Raw genomic sequence first — 23,288 nt, 5'->3', positions numbered from 1 at the left:
TTGGGCTTAGGTTTTAAACATTTAAAATTTTCTTTCAGGGTTACCATGGTCGAGTGGGAAAGCCTCTGAGAAGTCGCACTTAACCCGAGATCATGCCCATAAAAGTGTTATAGTAAAGGGGTGAGTCTGTGGGCCTAGGCCTTTACTAAATAACATCATGTGTTGCTGTTATGGGGTTAGTCTGTGAGCCTGGATGTCCAGACTTAGGTTTTGAACGTTTAAAAATTTCCTCCAGGGTTACCATGGTCGAGTGGGAAAGTGTCAGAGAAGTCGCACTTAACCTGGCCTATATCGCCTGGCTGAAGCGCCTGGATGTCTGGACTTAGGTTTTGAACGCTTAATAATTTCTTCCAGGGTTACCATGGTCAAGTGGAAAAGCGTGCGAAAAGTTGCATTTAACCCAGCCAATATCGCCTGGATGAAGCACCTGGATGCCTGGGGTTAGGTTTTGAATGCTAAAAATTTTATCAAGGGTGGCGGGGATGGAGTGAAAAAGTCATCCGAGAAGTCGCACCTCTCTCGGCCAATATCGGCTGGATGAAGCGCCTGGATGTCTGGACTTAGGTTTTAAACGCTTAAAAATTTCCTCCAGGGTTACCATGGTCGAGTAGGAAAGTGTCCAAGAAGACGCACTTAACCCGGCCAACATCGCCTTGATGGAGCGCCTGGATTTCTGGACTTAGGTTTTGAATGCTTAAAAATTTGTTCAAGGTTTACCATGGTCGAGTGGGAAACCGTCCAAGTTGTCACACTTAACCCGGCCAATATTGCCTGGATGTCTGGACTTAGTTTTTAAACGCTTAAAAATTTCTTTCAGAGTTACCATGGTCGAGTGGAAAAGCGTCTGAGAAGTCACACTTAACCCGGCCAATATCGCTTGGAAAAAGCGCCTGGATGTCTGGGGTTAGGATTTGAATGCTTAAAAATTTCATCCAGTGATGGCAGGGTGATCGAGTGAAAAAGTTATCCGAGAAGTCGCACCAAACTCGGCCATTATTGGCTGGATGAAGCGTCAGGATGTCTGGGCTTAGGTTTTGAATGCTTAAAAATGTCTTTCAGAGTTACCATGGTTGAGTGGGAAAGAGTCCAAGAAATAGCACTTATCCCGGACAATATCGCCTGGATGTGTGGACTTAAAAATTTCCTCCAGGGTTACCATGGTCGAGTGGAAAAGTGTCTGAGAAGACGCACTTAACCCGGCCAATATCGCCTGGATGTTTGGGCTTAGGTATTGAGAGTTTAAAACTTTTCTCCAGGGTTACCATGGTTGAGTGGAAAAGCGTTCGAGAAGTTGCATTTAACCCAACCAATATCGCCTGGTTGAAGCGCCTGGATGTTCGGGCTTAGGTTTTGAACATTTAAAATTTTCTTTCAGGGTTACCATGGTCCAAGAAAAGCGTCTGAGAACTCGAACTTAACCCTGCCAAGTTCGGCTGGGTGAAGTGCCTGGATGTCTTCCTCCAGGGTTACCATGGTCGAGTGGGAAAGCCTCTGAGAAGTCGTACTTAACCCAGCCAAGATCATGCCAATAAAAATGATATAGTAAAGGGGTGAGTCTGTGGGCCCAAGCCTTAAAGAAAACTGTAGTCCTGGGCGTTTACTAAATAACATCATGCCCAGTGATGTGTTACTGTTATGGGGTTAGTCTGTGAGACTGGATGTCTGGACTTAATAATTTCTTCCAGGGCTACCATGGTCAAGTGGAAAAGCGTGCGAAAAGTCACATTTAACCCAGCCAATATCTCCTGGATGAAGCACCTAGATGCCTGGGGTTAGGTTTTGAATGCTAAAAATTTCATCCAGGGTAGCGGGGATGGAGTGAAAAAGTCATCCGAGAAGTCGCACCTCTCTCGGCCAATATCGGCTGGATGTCTGGAATTAGGTTGTAAACGCTTTAAAATTTCCTCCAGGGTTACCATGGTCGAGTAGGAAAGTGTCCAAGAAGACGCACTTAATCCGGCCAATATCGCCTGGATGAAGCACATGGATGTGTGGACTTAAAATTTTCCTCCAGGGTTACCATGGTTGAATGGAAAAGCGTCCAAGAAGTTGCACTTAACCCGGCCAATATCGCCTGGAAGAAGTGCTTGGATGTCTGTGGGTTGAGTTTGTGGGCCCAGGCCTTAAAGAAAACTGTAATCCTGGGCCTTTAATAAATAAACTCATGCCCAGTGATGTGTTACTGTTATGGGGTTAGTCTGTGAGCCTGGGTGGCTGGACTTAGGTTTTGAACCATGGTCGAGTGGGAAAACGTCCAAGAAATCGTACCTATCCCGGCTAAGTTCGGTTGGATGAAGCACCTGAATGTTAGGACTAAGGTTTTGAACGGTTAAAAATTTCATCCAGGGTGGCAGCGATCAAGTGAAAAAGTCGTCCAAGAAATGGCACCTAACTTGGCCAATATCGACTGGATGAAGCGTGTGGATGTCTGGACTCAGGTTTTAAACGCTTAAAAATTTCCTCCAGGGTTACCATGGTCGAGTGGGAAAGTGTCCGAGAAGACGCACTTAACCCCTGCCAATATCGCCTGGATGTGTGGACTTAAAAATTTCGTCTGGGATTACCGTGGTCGAGTGGAAAAGCGTCCGAGAGGTTGCACCTAACTCGGCCAATATCGCCTGGATGTTTGGGGTTAGGTTTTGAACGCTTAAAAATTTCCTCCAGGGTTACCATGGTCGAGTGGGAAAGCGTCCGAGAAATCGCACCTATCTCGGCTAAGTTCGGTTGGATGAAGCACCTGAATGTTAGGACTAAGGTTTTGAATGTTTAAAAATTTCCTCCAGGGTGGCAAGGGTCGAGTGGGAAAGAGTCCAAGAAGTAGCACCTATCACGGCCAAGATCAGCTAGATGAAGCGCCTGTATGTCTGGACTTAGGTTTAAAACAGTTAAAAATTTCTTTCAGGGTTACCATGGTCGAGTGGTAAAGCGTCCAAGAAAGTAGCACTTAAACCGGCCAATATCGCCTGGATGAAGCGCCTGGATGTGTGGACTTAAAAAAATTTTTTGTCCGGGATTACCATGGTTGAGTGGAAAAGCGTCCAAGAGGTCGCACTTAACCCGGCCATTATCGCAGGGATGAAGTGCCTGGATGTCTGGGGTTAGGTTTTGAATGCTTAAAAATTTCATCCAGGGTTGCGGGGATCGAGTGAACAAGTCGTCCGAGAAGTCGCACCTAACTTGGCTGATATCGGTTGGGATGAAGTGCATGGATGTCTGGACTTACGTTTTAAACGTTTAAAAATTTCCTCCAGGGTTACCATGGTCGAGTGGGAAAGTGTCCGAGAAGATGCACTTAACCCAACTAATATCGCCTGGATGAAGCGCCTGGATATGTGGACTTAAAAAATTCCTCCAGGGTTACCATGGTCGAGATGGAAAGCCTTAGAGAGTCGCACTTAATCCGGCCAAGGTCATACCCATAAAATTGTTATAGTAATGAGGTGAGTCTGTGGGCCCAGGCCTTAAAGAAAACTGTAATAGTGGTCCTTTACTAAATAAAATCATGCCCAGTGATGTGTTACTGTTATGGGGTTAGTCTCTGAGACTAGATGTCTGGACTTAAGTTTTGAACGCTTAAAAATTTGTTCCAGGTTTACCTGTCAAGTGGGAAACCGTCCGAGAAGTCAAACTTAACCCGTCCAAGATAATGCTGATAACAGTGTTATATTAATGGGGTGAGTCTGTGGGCCCAGGCCTTAAAGAAAACTGTAATCCAGGGCCTTTACTGAATAAAATCATGCCCAGTGATGTGTTACTGTTATGGGGTTATTCTGTGAGCCTTGATGTCTGGACTTTGTAAACTCAAATACTTACAACACCTGGTATTCCTAGGCAGTCTCCAATCCAAGTACTAACTAGGCCCAACTCTGCTTAGCTTCTGAGATCAGACGAGATCAGGCGTGAATTTTTATTTATTTATTTTTTTATTTTATTTATTTATTTTTATTTTTTTATTTGAACAGTCATATTTTAACAGTCATTCAATAACATTGCCAATCCAGAGTCCATTAAAATCTTGCAAACTTCCTTGGTAAAAACATTATAAAACAGACCAATTTTCTCTTCTTGTTTAAAATAATAAAACAAGCATTGAACATACTTTTCAAATTTCCTTTTAAACACATTCCACACATCCAATAAAATATTTTCTTTTTTTGCCACTATCCTTCTTTCCCATATTGCACTCTTAATCAGCATCACAATTAAATTGATAAGTTTTTTGTTTTTACATTGCTTATCCAAACCCAACATCACCACCTTATTCCATTCAAAACTTTCATTATCATCCCCTCTCAAACTTAAAATCAAACTTTTGCATTTACCATTAAAATCCTCCAGTTTGTTACAATATAAAAACAGGTGTAAAAATCCTTCATCATTATCATTACAAACTTTACAAGTAGCGCTTCGTTCCATTCCAATTTTGTTTAAAATGACATCTGTAAAAATCACTTTGTGTCTAATAAAATATTCAGAGTTTTCCAATTTCGTTTGTACAAATTTTCCATTTAGGTTCCCCCATATACTGTCTTCTTTTAAATCGTTAAATTTCTGTAGCCAATATGCATTCACAGCAGGCTTCTTAAAAACCCCGTCCTCACATACACGTCTTTTTCTTGCTTGTCTTCTTCCATATTTTCAATTCTCTTTATCCACTCTTGCGGTATTGCATTCTTAATCATGTCATATTTGTTTATTATCTCTCGTGTGCTATAATCCTCCTTTGCCTCCTCCATCACATCCACAATGTATCGCACTGGTAAAAACCCTTCTTTAAATTCATATAAAACATCTCTGACTTTTGTGATCCCCACATCCCACCATTTCTTAAAAAATACCTCCTTCCCTTGATTTAAAATGTTCTCTCGACCTTGTGGCTTAAAATGCACATTATTTAAAAATTTGCTCCACGCCCCCAGTAGTTCTTTATAAAAATCTGGCAGCATATCCGTCATCCATTTTTTTTTTTCATCCATAAAATGTGGTCCCCAAATTAAAATGACTACATTTATTTAAAAATACCCCATTGTTCTCTTCCATGCCGCTTTGTTGTCTTCGTCCATGTACTTTTGAATCATTTTTACCCTCAGACTGTTCTTTCTTTGTTCCACATCCATTAACCCCAATCCTCCCTTCCCCACCTCTCCAATTAAAGTGTTATGTGCTATTCTTGGCGGCTTTCCTTCCCATAAAAAATCTAAAAAAACATTTGTTCAGCCTTTTTTCTACCCACAACAGCATAGATGCCACATATAAAATATGCCATAACTTAGAAACCATTAAAACATTCAAAATTAAAACCTTTCCTTTCAAAGTTAATGACATTAATTTCCAAAAGATCAACCTTCTCTCAATCCCTCCTAAAATTTCTTCCCACATTGTTCCTTCCGCTTTCTTTTCATCCCTCCCCATTATAATACCTAAAATCTTTATTTCATTAGTTTCCTAAAAGTAAAGTGCCCGTTAAAACCTTCGTCCCCCAAATCTCATGTACACACGTTTTATCCTCATTAACTTTAGCCCCGATGCCCTGCAAAATTTTTGTACTACTTTCATTGCTTCCCTTACACTGGCCAGATCTTTTAACATTAGCGTTGTATCATCAGCATACTGAAATATATTATTCTCCCCTCCTTCTATACCTATCCCTTTTATTTGTCCCTCCTTCTTTATCGCTAATCCCAGTGGTTCTGCGACTAAAGCATATAAAAGTGCCGACAACGGGCAACCCTGCCTAATTGATCTAGTTAAATTAAAACAGTCTTTTAAAACCCATTGCATTTTACTCTCGTTACAGCACCTTTATATAAAATTTTAATCCATTTAATAAAATTCCTCCCAAAACCAAAACGCTTTAAAACCCCAAATAAAAATCATGCTCTACCCTGTCAAAAGCCTTCTCAAAGTCCAAACTGATTATAAAACCATCTTTCCTCTTTTCGGTTATATACCTTATTGTGTCTTTTATGCTCATTGTTGTATCCGCAATGTCCCTTCCTTTAATGCTGTACGCTTGGTTTGTTTTGATTATACTGGGCATCACTTCTTTTAATCTGTTAGCTAAAACTTTGGATAAAATCTTCAGATCGGTGTTAAGCATTGTTATAGGCCTATAATTTTTAACTCCAATTTGTCTCCTCTTTCCTTTTATATATCAGCTTCATTAATCCCATTCCCATCCTTTGGTTCATCTCATCTTTCCTAAAAATCTCATCAAATACTTCTTTTAAAATACCGGTTAAAAAATCTTTAAAAACAATGTAAAACTCACTCCCCAACCCATCTATGCCTGGACTTTTCATTTGTTTAAGTCACTTATTGCTCTTTTTATTTCTTCTTCTTTTACTTCATCATCACACTCTTTTTATCAATTTCTCCTACTCTTGATTTTATTTGCATTAGTAGTTCCTCTTTTTCTCCTTCTTTTATCCCCTCCGTACAGACTAAGTTTTCATAGGATGATTGTATTTCTTTCAAGATTTCTCCATTTTCTTCTACTATCCTCCCATTTTTGCCCCTTATTTCTTTAATCATTTCTGCTTTTCCTCTTCTTTTCTCCAGATCAAAGAAAAACTTTGTGCACTTCTCCCCCTCCACTGTATATTTTGCTTTACTTCTTAATCTTGCACCTTCATATATTTCTCTCTTCCATTTCCCTCAGTCTACCCTCAATTTCTTTTATTTTCTGAATGCTTTTTCTGCCTTACCCAGTTCCTCATTTAATTTCGCTCTTAGCTCTCTTTCCTTGTTTTTCTTACATTTTTGAACTAATTTGATATATTTTATTGTAAATTTTTTTACCAGATATTTCACATTCTCCCACCACATTCGCTTATCCTCATTATACATTTCATTTCCTTTTTCCTTTTCAATGATCTCCTTTATACTGAAAACATAATCTTCATTCTTTAAAATCTCTGTATTTAAAATCCATACTCCTGGCCCTCTTTGCACTTTACTCCAGTCCACTCTAAGATATAAAAACTTGTGATCGCTAAAGCTTGTCTCTTCATACATACATTTCTATAAAATTCTCCATATTTCTCGTACATAAAATAAAATCAATTCTTGTTGCACACACAAACTGCCCCACTATTTGCCTCCTAGAAAATTCTTTTTTCTTTTCATTTCTTTCTCTCCACACATCGATCATATTATTCTCTTCCATTAATGCTTTTAATTCTTTTCTCCCCGTGTCAGTTTTAAACACCATTCCTTCTGCCATATCTTGTTAGCTAAAAACTGTGTTAAAATCCCGCATCATTATTATTTCCTTATATTTCTTTACAATATTCCTTAAAACATTAAAAAAATCTTTCTTTTCTTTCTCTTCTGTTGGCGCGTGTTTATTCACTAAAATCAGTTCCCGTCCCTCATAATCCACTTTCACAACCATACATTTCCCCATTTTATCTTTATACACTACTTTGCTTGCGTTAAAAACCCCTTTTCCCATTAAAAATGCCACTCCTCTTCCAGGCCTTCCATCCCCATTATTATACAAAATATCCCCTACCCACATCTTTTTATAGTCCATCATCAAACTATCTTTCCAGTTTGTTTCCTGCAGAGCAATAACATCTTCTCCTTTACATTTTTCTTTCACTCTTTCAAATTTTCACATGTCCATCAGTCCCCTTGCATTAAAAGCAACACATCTTAAAACCATGAAAAGAAGGAAAAATAAGTACATAAAAAACATTACTCTCCATCTTCTCCCTCCAGCTCTCTTAACACTTCATAACAGTTAAAACTTTTTACTTTGTCCCGTATCATTATTTTTTTCCTTGCATTTCCAACATTTGGTTTTACCTTTAGCGCTCTCCTTCTTATTTGTCCTTTCCCCCCTCTGTCTTTTTCTATGTTGTCCTTCCTTGCTTCTTCTTCAGTGTCCGTTTCTTTGTTTTGATCTTTCATTTCTTGTTCATCTTTCTCCACGTTATCCGAAATCTTTTAAAACTGTCCGATATTTCCATTTCTGTCCCTTGAGTGTCCTGTTCTCGTGTCGGTTCCTTCTTCTTTTCATTCTCTTTTATTCCTTCTCTTTCCTCTCTGTTGCCCATTCCTCCATCTGTTTCTTTTGGTTGTAGCCCTTGTTGCTCTTGTCCTTTATCAAATTCTCCTTCCGCGTCCCTGTTTCCTTCATGCACCTGTCTGTCCACCCGATGTTCCATACCTCCTTCCTCTCCCTCTATCCCACACTCGCAATTATTTAAAATTTGTTGACACTCTGGGCACTTTACTGCATTGCACTCTCTTGCAAAATGTCCCCTTTCTTTACATTTGTAGCAGGTGAAATCAGGGCATTCTTTTAGCAGATGTTCAGGGCTCACGCACAGCCTACAAGTCTTCACCTGATGGCTGTGCATCACCCGAAAGTACTGCGGCCCTTCTGCTGTTTCAAGCTTGGTGCTGTAGGGCAACGATGCCACCTCCTTGGGGAACCTTACTTTTAGGAACCTTGTTCCATCTTCGACGTCAGTGCCCAGTAGCATCTTCTTTTAATTTTTGAGATGGGATTAACTCCCCATGACTCCAATTTTCCCATAATTTCCTTATCATCAAGGTAGACGGACAGGTGCATGAAGGAAACAACATAATCTCTATTTTGCAGTCTTTTAACCTCACAGTTCACTCCTTTGATTAAGAGTCCATCAGTAAAATACTCACATATTTCCTCCTTTTCCATCGTTAGTTCAAATTCTTTCCCTTGCCTTGGTCTTAGCGCCAGAATTGTCCCATTTCCACATTTGTCCGTCACTGCTTTAATAATATCCACCGCTGTCACATCGTTCACATTTTCCACATTCACAATCACCGTAGCCTCCTTTAAATATTTCCTTTCGTTGACCCTGTTCTTCATGTTTTGATCCATTCTATTTCCAACTCGTAGTCGCTTATCCAGTCCAGTGTCGTTTGCCGTGCGTGTTCCTCCTCCCGTTCCAGTGCCGTTTGCCTTGCGTGTTCCTCGTGCCGTTCCAGTGTCATTTGCCATTAATCCGTCCATTGAAGAAAAGAAGAAAAAAGAAAAAAAAAAAGGCGTAACCACCCTCCAGCAAGCAAAAAAGCTGCTGTTGGGTGGTTTTATAACTGAAAAAAACAACAAAAACTAACTTAAACTAAAGAAAAAAGCAAAATACAAACACAAAAATTAACACAAAATGGAGGAGAGCCTTCCTCTCCCTACTGCAGCCAACAACTTCCTGTGTGCTCTCTAGCGCCAACAGGGTGGTATGGCTGTAAGCGAAAGCTGCTGCAAAAAGACCCCTATTTTAAGGTGAGGCACACTAAGTGCCATTATACTAGATAATGAATGAAATACAAAAAAATATTTAAAAATAAGGTACATTAAAGATAAGAGCATTAGTTAAGTAGTTAAAACAGTCAAACTCTGTTTAAAGAACAGCTACTTTAAAGGCAATTGAATTAAATAAGCAGTAAGGGAAAGCAAAGAGCTGGTCAAACTTTGGCCACACTAAGGGCCAGTGTATTAGATAAGTAGTGAAAAAACTCAAAAACTTACAGCACCTGGCATTCCTAGGCAGTCTCCCATCCAAGTACTAACTAGGCCCAACTCTGCTTAGCTTCTGAGATCAGACGAGATCAGGTGTGAACAGGGTGGTATGGCCGTAAGCGAAAGCTGCTGCAAAAAGCCCCCTATTTTAAGGTGAGGCACACTAAGTGCCATTATACTTGATAAGTAATGAATGAAATACAAAAAAATACTTCAAAATGAGCTACATTAAAGATAAGAGCATTAGTTAAGTAGTTAAAAACAGTCAAACTCTGTTTAAAGAACAGCTACTTTAAAGGCAATTGAATTAAATAAGCAGTAAGGGAAAGCAAAGAGCTGGTCAAACTTTGGCCACACTAAGGGCCAGTGTATTAGATAAGTAGTGAAAAACTCAAAACTTACAGCACCTGGTATTCCTAGGCAGTTTCCCATCCAAGTACTAACTAGGCCCAACTCTGCTTAGCTTCTGAGATCAGACAAGATTTTTCTTTTTTTTTTTTTTTTTTTTTTTTTTTGAAAACTCAAAAACTTACAGCACCTGGTATTCCTAGGCAGTCTCCCATCCAAGTACTAACTAGGCCCAACTCTGCTTAGCTTCTGATATCAGACGAGATTTTTTTAATTTTTTTATTCAAATGTTAAGAAATAAATACATTAAAAAAAAAACATAAATCACAAGAAATAAATCACATCTCAAACATCTCCTGGTAGCAACACTTCAAAACTATTCCCAACTCTTACAATATATGGATTATTTTTTGTTATACAATGATCAAACAATTCCATATTTTCAATCATTTTACAATAATTATATAAATCTTTTATTTCATCCATCAAGATCTGTTTATATAATAAGGATAGCGACAGTTTCTTTTCTTTTTGTTTCATAATGTTCCTTCTTTTCCATATTGCGTATCTTGCAATCGTTAACTTATAATTAAGTGCATACTTGTTTTTAGCCTTCCCCTCAAATCCAAACAAAAATAGCACATCCCATTCCTCCAGAGTAAGATTGTCTTCATACAACAAATCACATACCATCTTTTTTAACATTTTAAAAAAATTACTTAACTTTCTACATTTCAAAAATAAATGCAAAACTCCTTCCTTTTTATCCAAACACACTTTACATAGTTCATCTTGCGTTAAACCAATTTTATATAAAATAATTTCCGTCATCACACAATTGTGTCTTAATAGGAAATCAAAATTTTCCAAAGCCGGACTTTTAAAATTAGCTCTTACATTTTTCCATATTTCAGAAGCATCAAAATAATCAAATAGCTTCTCCCAATACTCTATTGCTTTAGGTTTTACAAAGACTACCTTACGTATACAACAGTAAAACATCTTGATGACACATTCATTCAACGGAATCTTATCATCTCCTCTCTTCAAAAAAACCTGTGGTTTTTCATTCTCAGATTCTTTTTCATTGTCCTCAATTGCTTTTATCCATTGTTCTGGTATTGCTACTTTTAATTTTATATACTGATCTTCAATATTCCTTTTGTCTTCTATATCTTCCCTTTCCTCCAGTGAATCAGTTATCGCTTGTGTAGGTAGAAATCCAGGTCTCACTTCGTATAATATATCTTTTATTTGTCTGTAGCCTACTGCAAACCAGTTTTCGTAAAACATTGTTTTTTTCCCTTTTATTATTTAGGTTTAAAAACAAAGGTTGTCGTAGGTACTGCTTTCTCCTTCAATCTTTACATACACCTTGTCATAAAACATTTTCCAAGTTCTCAGTAGTTCTTTGTAGAACTCCGGTATATTTCCTATCATCTCATCTTTAAAAGCCATCCATAAAAAGTCATCTCCTATTTGTCCACACTTATTCATAAAGTAACTCATAACACTTTTCCATGGGATGTTATCTTTATTTAAAAACCTTTTTACCATTTTAATCCTCATGCTTTTCATTCTTAGCCATGGATCTATCAGTCCTAATCCCCCATCTTCCACATTTCCAATGATTGTATTATATGCAATTTTAGACGGCTTACCATCCCAAAGAAATGTTAAGATCATAGCTTTTATTCTCTTATATACCCATATTGGTAAGCTTACAACACTTAAAACGTACCACATTTTGGATAAAAAAAGAGAATTTAATACAAGCACCTTCCCTTTTAGAAACAGTACTCTCTGTTTCCAAAAATGTAATCTTTTATCCATTTTGTTCAGAATTTCGTTGCAATTTATTTCTCTAGTTACAATCTCATCGTATCCAAGCGTAATGCCTAAAATTTTAATATTGCTTTTTTGTTCTTTAAAACACCAATTTATTTGTGGAACTTCTACCTTTCCCATTTTAACATATTCAGATTTTTCCTTATTTACCTTTGCTCCCGAACCACTACAATATTTATCAAAAATCTCTATAGCTTTCTCAACACTATTGGAATCCTTTAAAAATAAAGTGGTATCATCTGCATACTGGAAAATCTTTTGTTCCATTTCATTACCTTCTATTAAAATACCTTTTATTTCTTTTTCTCCATTTATTGCTAAACCTAACGGTTCCGCGACTATAGTGTACAGTAAGGCCGATAAGGGACATCCTTGTCTTATGGATCTTGAAATTCCTATGTAATCTGTTAAAAAACCATTTATTTTAAAACAACTAATAATTTCTGTGTAAAAACATTTCATCCACTTTAAGAAATTATTCCCAAAGCCAAATCTTTTAAGCAAATCAAATAAATATTTATGTTCCACTCTATCAAACGCCTTTTCTAAATCCATACTAAATAGAAACCCCTCACCTTTTTTCTCTTTTGTATACCAAATTAAGTCTCTAATACTCGTTACTGTATCTGCTATATCTCTTCCCAGTATACTGTACGCTTGATTGGTCGTGATGATGTGTGGTGTTACTCTTTTAAGTCTATTTGCAAAGATCTTTGCTAATATTTTGTAGTCTGTATTGAGCATACTCAACGGTCTATAATTCCTCAAATCATCTTTATTTCCTTTCTTTTTATATATTATTTTAATCATACCTCTCTTCATACTCTCACTCAATTGCCCATTTTGAAAAATCATTAAGAACAGATCTTTTAGAATTGGTGTTAAAACATCTTTAAAAACCTTATAAAATTCAGAAGATAAACCATCCAAGCCAGGGCTTTTCCTGTTGCTTAATTGTGTTATAGCTTCCTTTATCTCTTCTTCTGCTATATCACTATCACACATTTTTTATCATCTTCTGTTACTTTTACTTTAATTTGATTTAACAAGAATTCTTCATCTTCTACATTAACTCCTTCTGTCTTAAATAAAACACTATAGAAATCCTGGACAGCTTTTAATATTCCTTCTTTATCTTTTATGTTTCTACCTTCTAAAGACACATTTTTTATTAGGTCAGCTTTTTGTCTTGTCTTTTCTACCTCATAAAAAACTTTGTACTTCTTTCTCCTTCTACTGTATTCCTTATTTTACTTCTTATTCTAGCACCCTCACATTTGTCTTCTTCCATTTTTTTAAGTTTCTCTTCAAGCGCTACTATTTTCCTAATGTCTGTGGTTCCTTCACTTACCTTTTTCATTTCATTTTCCCATTTTTTGCTTAATTCTCTTTCTTTAGCTCTTTTTGCTTTCTGTATTTTCTTAGAAAATTCTATAGATAATCTTTTAATGTCTGCTTTTATATTGTCCCACCATGTGCATATTGCTTCATCGTATAGAACATCATTTACACTATTAATTATTACGTTTTCAATTTCCATTTTGTAAAAATCATTCTTTAAAAGTTCTGCATTAAGCACCCATACCCCTGGTCCTCTCTCCACACCACTGAAATCCATCGTTACAAATAAAAAATCATGATCGCTCCCACTGTACATTTTATAAAACACTTTTGAAATAAAATGCTCAAAACTCCTATTACATAAAAGAAAATCTATTCTGCTTTGTTTTAAACTGCTTTTCACCCACTGTCTTCTTGAATATTCTCTTTTTACTCTATTTCTTTCTCTCCATACATCTACTAATTGGTGTTTATACATCATACTTTTCAATTCTTTTCTTCCAACATCGGCTCTGTACACCATGTGATCTTCAGCATCTATTCTTTCTAAAATAGTATTAAAATCCCCTATAATAACAACGCTCTTACATCCAATAATCAAATCATTCAGTTTTTTAAAAAACGTAACTCTTTCTGTATCTTTATTTGGAGCATGTATATTACATATTATTATTTCTTCTCCCTTATCCATAATTTTTACAATTAAAATCCTTCCATTATTATCTTTAAATAAAACTTTTGTTGATTCCACTGCTCCCCTTCTAACAAGTATCGCCAGACCTTTTTTCTTATTGACATCGTTGCTGTACCATATTTCTCCATCCCAGCCTTTTTTAAGATCATCCAATATTATTTCATTCCATCCAGTCTCTTGAATACAGATAACATCACATTGCTTTGTTAAATTGATCACATTTTCAAATTTCCATTTAGATGACAATCCTCTAACATTAATCGAGACCAGACTTAAATTACTCATAATAGGAGAAAGAAGAAACAAGAACCAAAACAGCCAATCATCAATATATTTTCTCTCTTGATATCTAAGAATTTATATCAACTTGTTCATCATTTTGTCTTGCTCTTACTTCTTTCCTTAACTTTTGTTTCTTTAATACCTGTTCAATATTTATTTTGACCCCTCTTGTCATTTTACGTCTTTTGTTTAGAATGTCCAGAGTTCTACTTTCAAGCTCAAAGTTAATTTCAGCCGTTTTCTCATCGCTTACCTCCACTTCAGTCCATCCAGCTGCAACTTCACTCGTTGTTGCACATTCCTTCTCTTTCGTTTGTCCTTCATTGTTAGTTATACACTGTGTCTCAGTCTCCGTTGTATGAACTTCAATTTCTTTATCTCCATTGTCCTCTCCTCATACGCTCCTCCTCTCCTCGTTCACGAAGATCTTCAGAAATTACATCCGCCTCCTGAATTTCATCTTTGCTTGGCTCCTCCGTGCGCTTCTGTGCCTCGGTCTCCATTTCATTATTGTCCTCCTCCTCAGATTCACAGTTGCACCTCATCCACGTCCTTTCACAGTCTTGGCACCGCGGGGCTTGACAGTCCCGAGCAAAATGCCCCTGTTCCAGACATTCTCTGCAGGTGTATTGAGGGCAGTCTTTTTTTTCATGCTCCGTGCTAGCGCAAATTCTGCAAGTCTTCAGTTGGTCATCATGAATTACTCTAAAATATTTTGGTCCTTCCTCCGTGTCAAATCTTACATTATATGGCAAAGTCACAATGTCCTGTGGAAATTTAACTTTTATAAATCTTGTTCCGTCTGCAACTGCTGTGCCTGGATAATATCTCCTTCTTAACGGGAAGATAGGATTCACTCTCCAATCCACCAATTTCTGTATTATTTCATTGTCTTTTATGTAGTTGGGCAAATGCAAAAAAGAGACCATTTTTTCAGTTTTACATAGTTTTTTGATCTCACATCTTTGTTCATCTAATATGTAACTAATATGTAACTCAAAAAACAACAGCCTTTAAGAAATTATCAAAAAGAAAAAAAAAAAAAAAATAATAATAACAGCAAACAAGATGGAGGAGAGCCTTCCTCTCCCTACTGCAGCCAAAAACTCTGTGTGCTCTCTAGCGCCAACAGGGTGGTATGGCCGTGCGAAAGCTGCTGCAAAAGCCCCTATTTTAAGGTGAGGCACACTAAGTGCCATTATACTAGATAAGTAATGAATGAAATACAAAAAAATACTTCAAAATGAGCTACATTAAAGATAAGAGCATTAGTTAAGTAGTTAAAAACAGTCAAACTCTGTTTAAAGAACTGCTACTTTAAAGGCAATTGAATTAAATAAGCAGTAAGGCAAAGCAAAGAGCTGGTCAAACTTTGACCACACTAAGGGCCAGTGTATTAGATAAGTAGTGAAAAACTCAAAAACTTACAGCACCTGGTATTCCTAGGCAGTCTCCCATCCAAGTACTAACCAGGCCCAACTCTGCTTAGCTTCTGAGATCAGACGAGATCAGGCGTGAACAGGGTGGTATGGCCGTGTGAAAGCTGCTACAAAAAGCCCCCTATTTTGGTGTGAGGCACACTAAGTGCCATTATACTAGATAAGTAATGAATGAAATACAAAAAAATATACTTCAAAATGAGCTACATTAAAGATAAGAGCATTAGTTAAGTAGTTAAAAACAGTCAAACTCTGTTTAAAGAACTGCTACTTTAAAGGCAATTGAATTAAATAAGCAGTAAGGGAAAGCAAAGAGCTGGTCAAACTTTGACCACACTAAGGGCCAGTGTATTAGATAAGTAGTGAAAAACTCAAAACTTACAGCACCTGGTATTCCTAGGCAGTCTCCCATCCAAGTACTAACTAGGCCCAACTCTGCTTAGCTTCTGAGATCAGACGAGATCAGGCGTGAATTTTTTTTTTTTTTTTTTTTTTTTTTTGTTAAATATTTTTCAATCAATCAATTACAATAAAAACATACTTTCTCTTGTACAATATCCACATCACATATCTCATAATTTCATACATTATTTAAACAAATTCTTCGCTCTCGGTAGCTCCCACATAAAATCTTTTAAAACACACGATAGACATTTCGTGTAAAAAACAACATAAAATGCATCCAGGATTTTTCACTTTTAAAATACACATACAATTTGTCCATATATATTTCAGCTTTCCTTTTAAAGACAGTCCAAACATCCAAAACAATTTGTTCCTTTTTGGCCACAATTCTCCTCTCCCATATTGCACTTTTCATTAACATCACAAACAGATTAATAAAGGCTTTGTTTTTACACTTCTTTTCCCATCCAAACATCAACACTCTGTTCCATTCCATAACATTTTCATCCCATTCTTCCGTCAAGTCTTTGATTAAACATTTACATTTCCTTAAAAATGCCTCCAGTTCCTTACAATATAAAAACAGATGTAAAATCCCTCTTCTTTTTTCTTTGCACACTTTGCACATTGCATGTTGTTCCATCCCTATTTTTTGTAAAATAACTTCAGTAAAAACAAAAATAAAATACTCCAAACATTCCAACTTTGTTTCGACACACTTCCCCCTCATGTTTCTCCATATACATTCTTCTTTTAGATTGTTGAATTTTTCCACCCAGTACTTATTTACAGTTGGCTCTTTAAAAACACCATCTCTAAAAACACAATAAAACATTTTTACAGTACATCCCTTAAAATCATAACATTTTTCCCCCAGTTTCACATTAAAATGTTCCTCTGTTTGCTCTTCTTCCGTACTCTCTATTCTTTTAATCCACTCTTTAGGTATTGCTTTTTTAAGGATTTCATATTTGTTTGTTATTTCTTGTTTGCTATATTCTTCTTTTGCTTCATCCATTGCATCCACAATATATTGTATTGGTAAAAAACCCTCTTTAAATTCATACAAGACATCTCTCACTCTTGTTATCCCCACTTCCATCCATTTCTTAAAAAATAGTTCTTTGTCTTGTTTTAAAATGTTGTTATTTAAGAACAGAGGTTGATTTAAAATGTTTTCTCTTCTTTGAGGGTTGTATACAATTTTACTTAAAAATTTTCCCCAGGCACTAAACATTTCTCTGTAAAACTCAGGTAATCCTTCTGTCATCCAAATTTTTGTTTTCATCCATAAAATACCATCCCCCATGTTAAAATTCCCACATTTGTTTAAAAAGTATTTCATTGTTTTTTCCACTCAAATTTGCTCTCTTCTTGTAGGTATTTCTTTACTATTTTAACTCTCAAAGCATTTTTTCTCTGTTCTACATCCATTAAACCTAATCCCCCTTTTCCACCGCCCTAAAATCGTATTATATGCTATTCTTGCTGGTTTTCCCTCCCATAAAAAGTCAAGAAAACATTTCTTCAACCTCTTTTCTGTCCACAAAGGCATCTCAGATACATTTAAAACATACCACAGCTTAGAAACCATTAAAACATTCAATATTAAAACCTTCCCTTTTAAGTTTAGTGTTCTCAGTTTCCAAAAGTTTAACCTTCTCTCTATTTCTGTTACTAGTTCCTCCCACATTTCATCTCTTACTTTTCTCTCATTTTTCCCCATTAAAATTCCTAAAATCTTAATTTGTTCCACTTCCTTGAAGTTAAAACAATCCGTTAAAATCATAGCTTTCCCAAATCTGATATATACTGTTTTCTCCTCATTTATTTTACTCCCAGATCCTTTACAAAATTCTTTTACAACATTCATAACTTCTTTGACACTATCCTTTCCTTTTACAATTATCGTTGTGTCATCAGCATATTGATAAACCTTCCCTTCATTGTTTTCGTCAATTTCTATACCTATTATTCCTTCTTTTTGTTTTATAGCCAGTCCCAATGGTTCTGATACAAGTGAATAAAGTAAAGCTGAAAGCGGACAACCCTGCCTAATTGATCTTGTGATTTTAAAACAGTCTGTTAAAAACCCATTACATTTTATCCTTGTTAAAGCACCCTTGTATAAAATCTCTATCCATTTGATAGATTCTCTGTATTTAAAATCCATACTCCCGGACCCCTTTGCATGTTGCTCCAATCTATTTTAAAACGTAAAAACTTATGATCACTAAAACTGGTTTCTTCATATCTGATTTTTTCAATAAAATTCCCTACATTTCTTGTACATAACACATCAATTCTTGTTTTACAAATAAAGTTCCCTACTATTTGCCTTCTTGAAAACTCCTTTTTTCCTCCATTCATTTCCCTCCACACATCTATTAAGTTATTTTCTCTCATCAGTTCCTTTAATTCATTTCTCCCTGTGTCTGATTTAAAAACCATTCCCTCCGCCATATCCTGCTTGCTAAAAACAGTATTAAAATCCCCATCATTATTATTTCTTTATATTTCTTTACAATATTTCTTAAAACATTAAAAAACTCTTTCTTTTCTTTCTCTTCTGTTGGTGCATGTACATTGGCTAAAATCAGTTCACGTCCTTCACAATTTACTTCAACCACCATACATTTCCCCATCTTATCTTTATACACTACATTGCTTGAATTAAAAACATTTTTTCTCATTAAAAAGCCACTCCTCTTCCAAGCCTTCCATCTCCATTGTTATACAAAATATCTCCATCCCATTTCTTTTTATAGTCCACCATCACACTCTCTTTCCAATTTGTTTCTTGCAAAACGATAACATCTTCTCCTTTACATTTTTCTTTCACTCTTTCAAACTTTCTCATGTCCATCAGTCCCCTTGCATTAAAAGTAACACAACTAAAAACCATTAAAAAAAGAAAAATAAATACTTAAAACCATTATTCTCCATCTTCTCCTCCAGCCCTCTTAACGCTTCATACCTGTTTGCACTTGTCATTATTTTTTCCTTGCATTCTCCACGTTTGGTTTTACCTTTATTGTTCTCCTTCTTATTTGTCCTCTCTCCCCTCTGTCTTTTCCCATACTGTTTGTCCTTGTTTCTTCTTCACTGTCCATTTCTTTGCTTTGAACTTCTATTCCTTGTCCATCTCTCTCCACAGCATCTAGAAAAGTTTTAAAACTGTCCGCTATTTCCATTTCCGTCCACTGAGTGTCCTGTTCTGTTGTCTGTTCCTTGTCTTTGTCATTCTCTTTTTCTCCTTCACGTTCCTCTATGTTGTCTGATTCCTCTTCTGTTTCTTTTTGTTGTAGTCCTTCTTCCTCTTGTTCTTCATCAATTTGTCTTTCCTCCTCGTTGTTTCCTTCATGCACCTGTCCGCCCATCCGATCTTCCCTACCTCCTTCCTCTCCCTCCATCCAACATTCACATTTATTTAAAACTCCATGACACTCCGGGCATCTGACAGCATTGCAATCTCTTGCAAAATGTCCCCTCTCCTCGCACTTATAGCACTTAAAATCTGGACATTCTTTAAGCAGGTGTCCTGGGCTCATGCACAGCCTACAGGTCTTCACCTGATGGCTGTGCATCACCCTAAAATACTGCGGCCCCTCGGCTGTTTCCAACTTTGTGCTATATGGCAACGATGTCACTTCTTTGGGGAATCTAACTTTTAGGAACCTTGTTCCGTCCTCAATGTCAGTGCCCGGGTAGCATCTTCTTTTAACATTTGACATGGGATTAACTCCCCATCCTTCCAATTTCCCTAAAATTTTATTATCATCAAGATAGACGGGCAGGTGCATGAAGGAAACAACGTAATCTCTATTTTGCAAATTTTTTATCTCGCAGTTCACCCCTTTTATTAAAAGTCCATCAGTCAATTCCATGCTTCTTCCTTTTCCATTGTAAGTTCATATTCTTTTCCTTGCCTTGGTCTTAACGCCAAAATCTTCCCATTTCCACATTTATCCGTCACCGCTTTTATAATATCCACAGCTCTCACCTCACTTACATTCTCCACATTCACAATCACAGTCGCCTCCTTTAAATATCTTCTTCTGCCAAACTTGTCTCTTGTGTCTAGGTTTTTTCCATGTTCTTCTCGTTGTCGGTAATCCAGTCCAGTGTCGTTTGTCATACGTGTCTCGCCATCCAGTCCAGTGTCGTTTGCCGTGCCTCTTCCTCGTGCCAGTCCAGTGTCGTTTGCCATGCTTGTTCCTCGTGCCAGTCCAATATCGTTTCCCATGCTTCTTCCTCGTGCCAGTCCAGAGTCGTTTGCCATGCTTGTTCCTCGTGCCAGTCCAGTGTCGTTTGCCGTTAATCCGTCCATTGAAAAAAAGGAGAAAAGAGAAAAATAAAAAGGCGTAACCACCCTCCAGCAAGCAAAAATGCTGCTGTTGGGTGGTTTTATAACTGAAAAAAACAAACAAAAAACTAACTTAAACTAAAGAAAAAGCAAAATACAAAGACAAAAATTAACACAAAATGGAGGAGAGCCTTCCTCTCCCTACTGCAGCCAACAACTTCCTGTGTGCTCTCTAGCGCCAACAGGGTGGTATGGCCGTAAGCGAAAGCTGCTGCAAAAAGCCCCCTATTTTAAGGTGAGGCACACTAAGTGCCATTATACTAGATAAGTAATGAATGAAATACAAAAAAATACTTCAAAATGAGCTACATTAAAGATAAGAGCATTAGTTAAGTAGTTAAAAACAGTCAAACTCTTTTTAAAGTACAGCAACTTTAAAGGCAATTGAATTAAATAAGCAGTAAGGGAAAGCAAAGAGCTGGTCAAACTTTGGCCACACTAAGGGCCAGTGTATTAGATAAGTAGTGAAAAAACTCAAAACCTACAGCACCTGGTATTCCTAGGCAGTCTCCCATCCAAGTACTAACTAGGCCCAACTCTGCTTAGCTTCTGAGATCAGACGAGATCAGGCGTGAACATTTTTTCTTTTTTTTTTTTTTATTAGAAAAATATGATAAAAACATAAAGTTTACAATTCATCACTTAGTCCATCCAGTACAGCAAGTCTCTTTCTATACACTTTGTATTTTTACATTTTCTTCAATTAAATAAAATACATTAAATACTAATCAGAAAAACATCATCAAAATCATTCTGTTACTGGCATTTTTAAATCAAACTTTTTACAAACATTGTATATATCTGAATCAAACACTTTGTAAAAGTCTTGCAATTTGTTTTCTTGCTTAAAATAACAATGTAAATGTTCTACATATTTCTCAAACTTCCTTTTGAAAACATTCCATACATCTATTACAGTTTCCTGTTTTTTTGCCCCTGCTCTTCTTTCCCATATTGCACATTTCATTAGCATGACAATCAAATTTATCATCTTTTTGTGTTTACACTTTTCTTCTATACCCAACAATATCACTCTGCTCCATTCTATTTTTTTCTCTTTTTGTTCCCCTCTTAACATTTCGATTAGTCTTTTACAGGTTTCATTAAAAATGTCCAATTCTCTGCAATTTAAAAACAAGTGTAAAAAATTTTCATTTTCAGCATTGCAGACTTTACATCTTTCACTTGGTTCCATTCCTATTTTTTTCAATAAAACATCAGTAAAAACCGCTTTGTGCCTAATAAGAAACTCTAAGCTTTCCAGTTGTGCATCTATCGTTCTTCCTTTCATGTTATTCCAAATGTCATCTTCCTTAAGATCTTCAAATTTCTGTACCCAATACATATTGACGACAGGTTTCTTAAAGATTCCCTCTCTAAAGAAATCATAAATCATTTTGACCGTGCATTCTTTAAAATAAAATTGTTTTTCTCCCAACTTCACAAATACCTCTTTCTCTTGCTGCTCTTCTTCCATGTTTTCTATTTGTTTTATCCACTCTTTGGGTATTGCTTCTTTTATTACTTCATATTTATTTCTTTTTTTCTGTTTTATTAAAATCCTCTTTAGCCTCTTCCATTGCGTCTATTATGTGCTGCATTGGTAAAAAACCCTCCTTAAATTCATATAAAACATCTCTGATTCTTGTGATCCCAACATCCCACCATTTCTTATAAAAATCTCTTTCCCTTGGTTTAAAATGCCATTGTTTAGAAATAAAGGCTGATTTAAAATGCTCTCTCGACCTTGTGGATTAAAATTAACATTAATTAAAAATTTCCCCAGGCGCTCATCAGTTCTTTATAAAAATCTGGCAACACTTCCACCATCCAATTCTTAGTTTTCATCCATAAAATATTGTCTCCCAAATTAAAATTGCCACATTTGTTTAAAAAAAATATTCCATTGTCTTTTTCCATGCTGCTTTGTTTCCCTCATCTAGGTATTTTTTATTATTTTCACTCTTAAGCTATTTTTCTTTGTTCCACATCAATTAATCCATCCCTCCCTTCCCTGCCTCTCCTATTAATGTACTGTATGAAATTCTTGGCGGTTTGCCATTCCATAAAAATCTAAAAACATTTTTTCAGCCTTTTTCCACCCACATTGGCATTGCAGTCACATACAAAACATACCACAACTTTGACACCATTAGCACATTTAAAATTAAAACTTTTCCTTTTAAACTTAACATTCTCAATTTCCAAAAATAGCCTTCTTTCAATTCCTCCCTAGTATTTCTTCCCACATTACTTCTTTAACATTTTTTTCATTTTTTCCCATTAAAACACCTAAAATATTTACTTCTTCCGTTTCTTTAAAATTAAAACATTCCGTTACACCAACCACTCCTCCAAATCTCATATATACCGTTTTCTCTTCATTTATCTTGCCTCCTGATCCCCTACAAAACGTCTGTACCACTTCCATTACTTTTTTAACACTCTCTATATCCTTAACAATTATGGTTGTATCATCTGCATATTGAAATATTTTTCATTTCCCCACTTCCTTCAATGCTTATTCCTCTTATGTCTTCCTCTGTTTTTACTGCTAATCCTAGTGGTTCTGCTACTAGTGAATATAAGAGCGCTGATAATGGACATCCTTGCTTTATTGACCTAGTAATTTTAAAACATTCTGTTAAAAAACCATTACATTTTACTCTTGTTATTGCTCCCCTATATAAAATCGTAATCCACTTGACAAAATTTTCACCAAACCCGTACGCTCTTAAAATTCCAAATAAATATTCATGTTCCACTCTGTCAAAAGCTTTTTCAAAATCCAAACTGATTACATATCCTTTTTGTTTTTTTAATGTAGCTCATTTTGAAGTATTTTTGTATTTCATTTACTTATCTAGTATAATGGCACTTAGTGAGCCTCACCTTAAAATAGGGGCTTTTGCAGCAGCTTTCACTTACGGCCATACCACCTGTTCAAGCCTGATCTCGTCTGATCTCAGAAGCTAAGCAGAGTTGGGCATGGTTAGTGCTTGGATGGGAGACTGCCTAAGGATAAACTCTGTTTAAAGAACAGCTACTTTA

The 23,288-nt window shown here is 36.3% G+C and overlaps 1 non-coding gene and 1 pseudogene across 1 annotated transcript; both read right to left on the bottom strand.

The window, feature by feature from the left end:
• Positions 1-9,516: 9,516 nt before the first annotated feature.
• On the bottom strand, positions 9,517-9,635 carry LOC122337956. Its single transcript, XR_006249662.1, has one exon. It is a non-coding gene; the product is annotated as a 5S ribosomal RNA (ribosomal RNA).
• A 5,813-nt stretch (positions 9,636-15,448) lies between these two features.
• LOC122338006 lies at positions 15,449-15,567 on the bottom strand (annotated as a pseudogene).
• Between the last annotated feature and the right edge of the window lie 7,721 nt (positions 15,568-23,288).

Source organism: Puntigrus tetrazona, unplaced genomic scaffold, assembly GCF_018831695.1.
Source record: "Puntigrus tetrazona isolate hp1 unplaced genomic scaffold, ASM1883169v1 S000000978, whole genome shotgun sequence".
Lineage (NCBI taxonomy): Eukaryota > Metazoa > Chordata > Actinopteri > Cypriniformes > Cyprinidae > Puntigrus > Puntigrus tetrazona.
The sequence above is the reverse complement of the archived record's forward strand: the minus strand, read 5'-3'. Positions and strand labels throughout refer to the sequence as shown.